The sequence below is a fragment of the Olea europaea genome, chromosome 10 (assembly GCF_002742605.1).
Source record: "Olea europaea var. sylvestris chromosome 10, O_europaea_v1, whole genome shotgun sequence".
Classification (NCBI taxonomy): Eukaryota; Viridiplantae; Streptophyta; class Magnoliopsida; order Lamiales; family Oleaceae; genus Olea; species Olea europaea.
The window spans coordinates 9,791,627-9,802,882 of record NC_036246.1 but is presented as its reverse complement, the minus strand read 5'-3'; positions in this window follow the sequence as shown (position 1 = coordinate 9,802,882).

Sequence of the window (11,256 nt, the reverse complement as noted above, 5' to 3'; positions counted from 1 at the left end):
AGCAATAGTGTAGCCATTGTATCTAAACTACTCGGAATGCTTGGAGATTTTGGGTTTCGAATTCATAGAAAGCTTTTGGGGGCATGGTAGATTCTGGGTTTACGATTCACACTGTAATGATACGGACATATTTCGATTCGCACAGGATGACTTGTCAGATTTTCTTTTGGGTGATATTATTTGTGACGTTGTTCGAAATTGACAATTTGAGATTGACGGTGGTTGTGCCGACGATGAGGGTGGCGATAGGCCAGTGATTTTTCTGGTTTCAATTTGGGTAGGGTAGAGGTAGGGGTTGGGGTGGGGTGAAGAGGATGAGTTTTATTTTCTTTTTCCCTTTTTATTATTTTTTGGTTTTTAAATTTAATTTTTAAATTATTTTATGTTTAAAATAGTAAAATTACCATTTTACCCCCTTTCAATTTGGTTAAATTAGGTCAAAGCTCATTTTCTTGGTCAACTAATGTTCAAATGGGCGGTTTCCATTCATTTGGACCCTAAGTGCATATTTTTGAAAAGTTTGGGGCTGTGAATGGCACAAAATGAAGATTATGGTAAAATCTGCAAAAAAAAATTAAAGATTAGAGGCTGCTGCAATTTTTCCCTAATAAAATAAATATATTCAAAACTCAAAAATCAAAATTCACGATAACAAGACTTAACAACGATTTCTTAGCTAGACTCCACTGATAATCTTTCTCTCCAGCATAATGCAAAATTGTACATAAAATAATTTTAATATATATATAAGAGAATTTAATTAAGAAGGACCAAAATCCAAATTAGAGGGATAAACGAAAAACTATCCTTAATTACTAATCTCCATAAGAATGTTATCGTGTAAGTTGATTTTCTTAAAAACAACAAGTCATTTTCTTCTTCGATCTCCACCATGGTCTTTTAACTTTGTGTTTTCAAATCCCGTTCTTCCTCTTAATTCTTTCATTTCCCTACATTCCCAAGCCTCCATGTAAAACCCGACTACATAAAAGTTGAACGGTAGACTTCCAAGTAGATACTTGAAAGTCTTACGAATTGTTGATCGAGTAACATGGTATTGAGGAAGTAACCTTACAAAAAGTACTATTACAAGACTTTTACATTGAGTACACAACTATCTGCGATTTCAATACTAAGACTTTATTGGTTTTGCTAAAATTTAGATTTTAGTAAAAGAAAAATGCGTGGTCAAAAATTTGATAAAATTTGTGAATCAAATGAAATAGTTAATTGAAAATGAATTCGAAAAAAAAAAATAGAGCTGAACTAAATCCAAGTTACATTTACGCCAAATGTGCCATCTTTTAGCAAAAGGCAAAGCAATTTATCATAATGGATAAAGATGTAGTTATACCCAGTAAGTAATAGTAAAATAACAATATTAAAGATGGACATAATAATGAAAAGGGAAGACAAAAAGGGCCGAGATTGGAGAATAGCTAGCTGGTGTGGAATATTTTTGACAGTAAAATGGTAGAGAAGGTCAAAAGTGCAATCATTTTCCGGCGCAGTTTGATTAGGGAAATGTCAGCAGAATTCTTTTGGGGTCCCAAGAAAAAGATTACACTCTGAGCTTTGTTTGTCCACACACACACACTGCACCTATCAAAATATACAACTCAATGTCTGACCACAATTAGAATTAGCTCAACAAAGCGCTGCTGTTCTTTCAATTCAATGAACTCCTTAGGGTACACTGTAAAAATTGATTTACTGCGTTCAATTTTCCTGGATAAAAAACTGTCATGTCTTCAATTCGAGTGAGTTGGTTCGACATAAAGAAACCCTCACAAATTAGTCTTTGACTATGAATTGTATCTTAACTGGTAATTTAGAGAGACTCTTGGAAGTTTCAAGTTCAATCTTCGAATCTAAGACAAAGCAAACCGAATCCTTTAAAGAAAACGATGAATTCATGAAAGAAATAAAAGGTAATAAACAAGTCAACAGTGTTGAAATTTGAAACAAATGTATGTTTGAATATAGAAAAAGATAGACTTGAGGCAATGATGCATGATCAGCCCTGTGTCTTCGGAGCTTTTGGAACTTTTGTATTCAAGTCTAACGTGGGAATGCATGCTAAATTATGTGCCCGTTGCTGCCACCCTTGTCACTTGAGTCAATTTTGGTACATCGAAGCCAGAGGCGCAAACCATAGTGACCGATTCACGTATTAGAAAATAAAATGGAGTTTCATCGGTGATTCTAAGTTTATTGCTTAAATTAAATATATTGCATCACTATGACACACTTAGCAAGCAAAGCGTGAGAACTTTAAAGCAATTTTTATTAATGGCAGAAACAAATTGTTATCTTTGGTGTTATCGCAATAATCTTTTTATGTTTTGATATTCTCTCTTTATTTTATTTGAACTCTTGAATAATTGAATGGAACATTTGAAATGTAACGAATGTAAATAGACTCTTTAAGTATAAAAGGGACATGAGCAAAGTGCATAAATTTACAAAAATTTCAGCCAATTAATCCAACATATTACTGGAATTTTCTAGAAAAAAATTGAAGGATTTAAATTTAGGGGCAGAAGAGGGTAGAGAAGGCTCCAAATGAGGAACAGGATCACAGTGTAAAAAAGGGGACGAATCAAACATTTTCTACTCAAGTGTGAACAGTTTCAGCCACTCCACACCAAGGAGACAAAAGGCACTCAGAAAATAATCTGTTCCTATGTTTGCCTTCTCAGTTTTGACCAAGCAGTGCCTCTTGCTCAAATTTTTGATACACGACATCCAAAAGTGTAAAAAGGGCAAAGAAAAGTACTTATTTTGGCAATAAAATCCAGCACTCGACAAAAGAGTGTCTCCTCTGTGTTTGTAAATAGCCCCAAATGAGGTGCTGCAAGTCTTCATCAATATACAAGCTGTAATCCAAAATGAAGAGCATATTTTATATATGGTGTTTAATCAATCAACTAGCGTGGATTGAGTTAATTAGAAGCCCTCAGTTTTTGACTTATCAAAAGCTTGTATATTATTCAACAAATTTGCCATTATAGGAATTTACACAAAAAATAAAAAATAAAATAAAATAAAAGGGGGGGGGGGGTATCTCAATGCTTTCAACTGCAAATGTGTATTCGATTGCAAGTACAAATAGAGATTACGGTACGATGAACATAATTGAGCCCCTTCAATACTTTTAAGAGAAATCATAGCATTTGAGGCACCATGGATATATGCCAACAAGAATATTTTGAAAGAAAAATCAAATTTCCTACCAATTTTGCTTCAATTCAATCCATGTAACTAACTCTAACTATACCCTTCTACTTTGGATTATTGACCGCTGGGTAATATGGCTCTGCCCTTGCTATGCTGTCCTCTCCTATTGACAACTTTATTATCATGCAGGCCTAACTAAGAAATCACTATGAATCTATCACAAAATATTTTAACTTAATCTTCAATGTTTAGATCTACTTGAACCATAGGGTATGCTATATAGAGCTTGCATTCAATTAGGAAAATGGATACTTTATACAGTCACAAAAAGGGGAAGTAAGGATCCGTCTGATTGTAATAATAGAATTTGGTTGGAAAGAAAATGATTTTCAGGAAATTAAATTGTCTATAACTTATTTTACTGAAAATTGTCAATTAATGTATTTGATTGGTATAATTTTTCACCTTAGAAAATATTAAAATTTTGAACCTTTTGAAATTTTTTTGGCTTTATTTTTCATGAAAATCATTAATTAAAGGAATAGAATTTGTTTCCAAAAAAAAAAAAAAAAAACACCAAACCCATGGGAATACCAATTCCTCAAAAATGTGAAAAAAGGGTCACCTGGAGTGTTGCCAAAAAAACCAATTGCTAAGAAAATTTAACCAATCAAACATGCAAAAAGGTGGGAAATAAATTTTAATTTCTTACATTCATGGAAAATTTGTACAATCAAACAAGGCCAAAGTGCTAATATCTGCACAATGACATGATAGTTTTAGGTTGTTTTTATTATATAGTTGTTCAAAATCAATAAAGACACGTGTAGAATGAAAGTGGAAACAAACGGGCCAAACTAGTGATCTATGCGATTGCATAGACCCTATAAGGGTATGGCCGCCTAAAGGCCCTTCTTTTGGACAAACTATGCGGTAGCATAGGTTAATACTACGCAATCACATAAGGTAATCAGTTAGTCGTTACGGTCGTTTTTTTATTATTATTTTGGTTGCTTTTCACTAAATTTTGACACCACTTCTTATGGCGATGACTGATTGCTATAAATATGTAATTGTGAAGGAATAACAAGAGAAAACTGTAATAACATAAAGCCACAATTAAGATCAAATTATTAATTCTAGTATATATAGAAATTTATTTCTATTATCATATTCAACTCCCTTTTTTGCATTCTCAAGTTCAAAGGATTACAATAAGTGATTAAGTGTTAAATTTTTGACAAGACTTGATTAATCCTACAAATCATTTGATGAAACTCTATAATCACTATTTTCAATCCGAGAAGGGGCAAATATCGTTTAAGGAAAATAATTACGTGTTTAGGCCTTGATCTTGATATTTTGTTCCTTGTTTCTTCTCCATTTCTCTCATTACATAGATATGTATTTTACAACAATCTCAAATGATATTCCCGGGATGGAGCGTGAAACAATTATGCAACAATCAAATTGATGAATCAATATCTCATGCTCTTGGATCGTTTTGATGGGACCAACTTTACAAGATGGCAAGATAAGTTGAAGTTGCTTCTTACAACGCTGAAAAACCTCTACATATTAGATCCGAAATCAACGCCATTACCAAAACCAACAAATGGAGAAACAGAGGCCATTAAAGCTTAAAGACAAAAGCGCGAAAGAAATATGGAACGCCTTGGAGAGTAAGTACAAATCGAAAGAAAATGTACCAATAAATTTTTAATTTCCAAGAACTTTGATTTAAAATTTTTTGAGAATATTCCCCTACTTCTCCAAATACATGAAATGCAAGTGATTTTCAACAAGTTGAAAGCTGTAAAAATAGAAACCCAAAGACCTTTCAAGTGGGGACAATTATTGCAAAACTTCTCAGGACTTGCAAATGATGCCAGAAGAAGATAATGCATAATTCTAAAGATTATTCTTTGGAACAATTATAGAAACATCTTTGTATTGAGGAAGAATCGATAATGAGAGATAACAATAAAAATTCTTATGAAGGTACTTCCAAACCAATGCAGTAGAGAAAATTGGACCGCCAATAAAAATTCTTAGAATGCTATTACTCTTGATTACTTGTTATTCATTGTCATGTGCTAGTGATGGTCTCACTCATTTTATTTTATTTTATTTTTACTTTTTTTTTTGTTCCTTGAAATTTTGTTGTTTAGTTTAGATATCAGAAAGATTTTTTGATGCAGTCATTCGTCTCGTCATAGGTGATTGTTACAGTTGTGTTGACATGTTTACTTCTTGTGCAAATCCTCTCTTTGATGGTATCTTTTTATTAGATGAACTCATTTGTAGATTAAAAAAAAAAATCCGCAAAATTTTTTGCTTACACATAATTTGGGCAAAGTTCTATTTTGGATTGCTTATATTTAATTTTCTTATCATTGATGTTGTTTTGTGTATGATCAATTTACTCACACTATTCTTTTTATCCTTATTTTTTGTTACTGATATACTAACTATAATTTTTCTATTTTTTTCCTTAATTATTTCCTCTTTTTGGAGATGGACACTGTTGCATTTTCTGTTAAAAACCATGCATTGATAGCATTGACCAAAAAAAAATTCAAATTAGAGGTCACAAAAGTTATATGCCTAGAAGAAAGAAGCTTAAAAAATGTACAAGAAAGAAATACACAAATAATCTATGGAATTGTGAGATAAGAGTAGAAAAATAGAGGCTGTGTAAGTGACCCGAAGCATGGAATAATCATACATAGAAATAAATATGAGACAATTGCATGGTGAAGTTAATAGTTATAATTCTCATGAGGTTAATTGATGAGAATATACAAGACAAACTATTTTAAATGAGTACGCTCCTCATAATAGATAGTAAACTTAATAGTCTATAAAATTTTCATATCATATTATAGTAAAAAAGGTTTAGAAGACAATTTATTTGTAAATTTTCAAGAAGAGAACAATGTCAGTAAAGGCATGGTATATCCTTGCCCTGGTTCTCAAATATAAGCATAATTTTTTTTAGTAAATGTCACTTCTTTCAGGAATATATGACATTGTAAGTCTAAGCAACTATTAATACAAGTTACTGGGTTGTGAGGGGATTTATCAATATGTTGATGATGTATACATATTGTTGACCCTAGAACATGTTGTCAACAGATGTCGGACCCATCCGCGTACACGTAAGCGAAAGCCCAACACGCAAAGACACATGAACGGTCTAAAACGGACAGATTAAGGGCGTGGGAGTAGCTCAATGGCGCGGGATGAGAACATTCAGAATTTGACGAGATGTTCGTACACCAATTGTACAATAATTACCAATCAATGTTTGTAAATGTGTATGTAAAAATGTGTAAACTCGTATTGTATTGCAAGATAATAAGAGAGAGTTGAGTAAAGTATTGTTCCTTGTATTGATTCTTGCATTAGCCCTTTAATGTTACACAAGGGAAGCATTTATAATAGTACATGTGAAATGGTGGCCTTGGATGAGGAGGCACGTGGCCTCATCTCTTTAACTCAAATATCTAATCCTAGACATCATTCTTGACTTGCTAGCTTGCTGCACATTTATTGCTTATGTAGAACCCTCATACTAGTGACAAACGTCTCATCAATTATTAAAACAAGATCCTTATGTAGAAGATCTCTTGGGAGAAGAGATCATGGAAGATGCTCCTTTATGGTTCGGAGGCTTCTGCTTTGGCTTCAGGGCTTCGGCCACTTACATAATACTTCCGCTTTAGGGCTTCAGCTACCTTTTCATAGTGTTCTCGCATCATGGCCTCGGCTACCTTCACAAGGGTCTCGGTAGATGGGCCTCAGCCATACATACCACCTTGACTGGAGTGCCACGTGATTCGGCATGAGCGGGCCATAAGCCCCAGTGGATTAGCCAAATGTGTCAACACGTAACAATAGCCCCCAAGTCCAAGTATAGTCATTTATGTAATACGTGGACTTTAATAAAGTAAAGCCAGTGAGTTAAAGAATTTTTTAACCCCAAATAATAGTTCCCCAAGTCCTAGTATAGATATTTATATCATGGTTGGAGTTAGAAATGTGCTGTTGTGGATTAATGATGAAGAAGCTGAGGTGGTTGAATAAATCGAATCTGCGAGGCTTGTGAAAGCTAAATTGTAATGAAGAGGCCGAGGTGGTTAAGAAATCGAACCTACGAGGCTTGTGATAGCTGAATTGTGATGAAGAAGCCGAGGTGGTTGAGAAATCGAACCTGCGAGGCTGTGAAGGCTGAATTGTGATGAAGAAATCGAGGTGGTTGAGAAATCGAACCTGCGAGGCTTGAGAAGGCTGAATTGTGATGAAGAGGCCGAGGTGGTTGAGAAATCGAACCTACGAGGCTTGTGAAGGCTAATTCGTGATGAAGCTGAAGTGGTTAAGAAATCGAACCTGTGAGGCTTGTTCTGGCTGAATTGTGATGAAGAAGTCGAGGTGGTTGAGAAATCGAACCTGCGAGGCTTGTGAAGGCTGAATTGTGATGAAGAGGCCGATGTGGTTGAGAAATCGAATCTGCGAGACTTGTGAAGGCTGAATTGTGATGAAGAGGTCGAGGCAGTTGAGAAACCAAACCTGCGAGGCATGTGATGGCTGAATTGTGATGAAGAAGCCGAGGCGGTTGAGAAATCGAACCTGCGAAGCTTGCGAAGAGATGATTGTCTTCGATGTTTGTGCCAATGATTTGTTGTTTTATGCATGTTACCAAGAAAAGGCAGGTGAACCGTTTCGACTTCCAAGGCACGTACGGCTGCTGCATTGAATGCGCAATGATGGCTACAGCTGGGGCTTCAGGAGGAGATGCGTTTGGAGAGGTGCGTGGGAAGCACGGGATCAGAGACGTTGATTTTGAAAACAATTTGAATTCTACGCCTCGAATTCGATCTGCAATGAAGGGACCAGATTTAATGAGCTTGATCTGATGGCTGGTGTTTGACCTGAACTTGTATAAAAGGCAAGAGACTCTCATTTTGTGACATTTCTATCTCTGCAATTCTGTGTTTGTTGGAAATATCGTATTCCGACGTTCAACCTTTGCTCCGTTCACGTTTCCCGACGTCCCTTAGTGTCCTTAGTCGATTGCATAGGTATTTCTTGCGAGAATTTGTTTTGTGATCTTTGTTCATTTTCCAAATTTATTTTGATATGGAGTCCACTTCGGGTAGGGGGTAGTCACTGTCGTGTCGTTTGGGGAGGGTTCAGTTCGTAGGAGGGACTCCGAGGTTGAACATTAAGCTATGATCAGCCCATAAATTACTAGGAGGAGAGGGATGCCTCTAAGATACCTTCAAATATGACCCAGAAGAGGTTGGAGAGAGATAAAGGAGAGGTACTGCGTGCTTCATAATATAGAAATGTTTGTCCCCGATGCTGATGAACGGGCTTGCTATCCGAGACTCGGATGTATCGCAGATAGCGAATACCTATTTAAGGTGGGTATGCGTCTTCCTCTACACCCCTTCTTCAGGACAGTGCTAAAGAACTTTATGTTATCGTCGACCCAGGTTCTGTCGAATGGGTGGAGCCAGTTGGTGGGGTCCTACTTCCTGTGGAAGGAAGTGTTGATGGGGGAGGATATGCCTTTGCATGTCTTCCAGACCCTCTTCTAGCCCAGAGTCTCGGGCAAAGATGAGTCGAAGGGGTGGTACTACATTACTCCTTGGGGGTCGCACGTCCCTTTTGTGGTTGGATTATCTTCTTCCATCAAGGGGTGAAAGGAGTCGTGGTTCTGGGTTCGGGGCAACTGGCAGACAGTAGTTGGGGACAAAGCCTTGGCTTGCACGATACCGACCCAGTACTACAAAGCTCGTGAGTCCCTCAGCCTGAGCTATTATATTCCGCTGAGCTTTCTGGAATTTGTTTTTTGCTAACTGTTGTCACGTTGCAAACTCGAGTACGAGTTACCAGCTCCAGGAAGTGGAGTTTGACGTTATAGAGGACATTTACAAATGTCCTCTGAAGTTTCACCACTTCGATCATCTCATCGATCGAAGCCGTTATTTCCTTGACTTCGGACTTATGGCCTCCAAGGGTAAGAAGTGAGACTGATGGAAAAGTTTGCTTATTGATGTCAACTTCTGATCCGTTCCTTTGTGTTGCAGATAAGTTCAGGAAAAGAGAGTACCCCGCCCCCGACATGGCCAGTATAATGAAGGCAACCACTACTGTTGGGGCCTGGCCTCTGAAACCCGGTTCAAGCGGGGCTAAAGAGGTGAGAGGTAAAGTGGAACGCCTCTCCAAGGTCAAAACCTCTCAGGCTTCCGAGGAAGAGGCTCCAAGGAAAGAGAAAGATAGGGAGCTTCGGGGAAAAGAGAAAGTCCCTGAGGACTTCAAGAAGAGGAAGCTGGTCCACCTCACCAGTTCTTCGAAAAAGTTTGGGACTTCCATTTCCCAAACCGACAAGGACTCTCGACCATCGAAGCTCATGGATTTTGCCGTGAAAGAGGTAAAGGTGGAGATGGTTCAAAAAGTCGAGGCGGAGGAGGCGGCTGAGGAGGCAGCGAGGTTGGCTGCAATAAAGACAGAAGAGGAGGCTGTGCGACAGAAGCCCGTAAGGACCCTGGGGAAATTTCCTAACTTTCTGGCTGGGCGTGAAGAAGAGATTACTCCTGCTTTGTTGGAGGATCTTCCTGAAGAGGTTCAAGGTGCTACAACCAATTTTTACAAATTTTGGACTGATAGGTGGGTGCTGCACGCCTTGTCCTGCGACACCGTTGACCTCTCAAGGGCGTTGGTGAGCCAAAGTCCGAGAACATTTGGCCTCGCTTTGGAGAGTAGGGAGGTTCTCACTGACTTCCAAGTGAGGACCATGTCCTCAGAAAAGAAGCTGGCCTCTGCTAAGGAGGAGTTGAAGAGGTTGAGGGCCGGGCAGAGGAGACTAAGGCCCAAAAAGTTGAAGACGCTGCAAAGTTGGAATCTGCCTTAGCCCAAATATAGACCTTGAAGAAGGAGGCATATGAGTCTCGGTGTGAGGTGGCCTTCCTCACTAAAAAGGTGGAGACATCAAATAATCATCAGAAAGTCACTGCTGAGGCCCTGGAAAAAGCAAACTTTGAGCTTGCTGGGGCCAAGGATGCATACCACTTTCTGAATGACCAAATAAAATGGCACGTTGATGAACTGGCCAAGGCAAGAGAGGCAGCCAAGGTGGCGGAGGAGGAGGCAGTTAAAGAGTTTGTTGTCAATTTCCACAACACCGAGGAATACCGGAGCTTCAACTTATACGGGAGGAACTTTGGCTGTGCTGAGGTGATGGAGAGGGCTGAGGAACTTTACCCAAGCTACGACCTGTCTCAACTCAGGTCTGAGTTTGTGGATGAAGTATCTCAGACCCCAGCTGAGGAAGCGGTAGGGGAAAAAACAACTGAAAAAACTGAAGAAGGGCTTGACGTCGAAACTACTGAAGCTCCTACTGTAGAGGCATTCTCTCCATCATCCGAAGCTTAGTGGAGGATTCCTTTTCAGTTTCTCACAATGTACTGGCCTTGAGCCCACCTTTCGTAATGTTCTCAATATTAATGAATGTCATGTTTTGTAAAGTTTTGCTTTCTTTTTAATATCAAGTACATGCACGTCGGTAAATAAACAAGCATAAGTTTGAAGTAGCAATTTGAACTTGACATCCCGCTTCAAGGTGAGCTAACAATCAAGCCATATAAATGATGAATTAATGGGTTGTACTGAGGCTCCATCACCATGATGTCCAAATTGCACTTAGATTATTTGACTGAATCTTTCCATTGAGTTCGAATGGTGGGTGAGATATGCATGTCGAGGCATGTGGAGTGAGCCTCGGAGTTCATTCGAGGTGACCCCAGACTTGGGTTTCTGAACCTCTCCTCCGAGGCTCCCACGCTTCCCTACATAGTGGATGGTGTAGCCACGTAGAGGCTTCTCCCATTGGCGTTCAGCCTCACCAAAGGAAGGCATGTGAGTGAGCCTTAGAGTCCAGGCGAGGTGACCCTAGAGTTGGGGGTCTAGACCTCTCCTCTGAGGCTCCCATACTTCCCTACATAGTGGATGGTGCAGCCACGTAGAGACTTCTCCCAATGGTGTTCAGCCTTGCCAAAGGAAGGCATG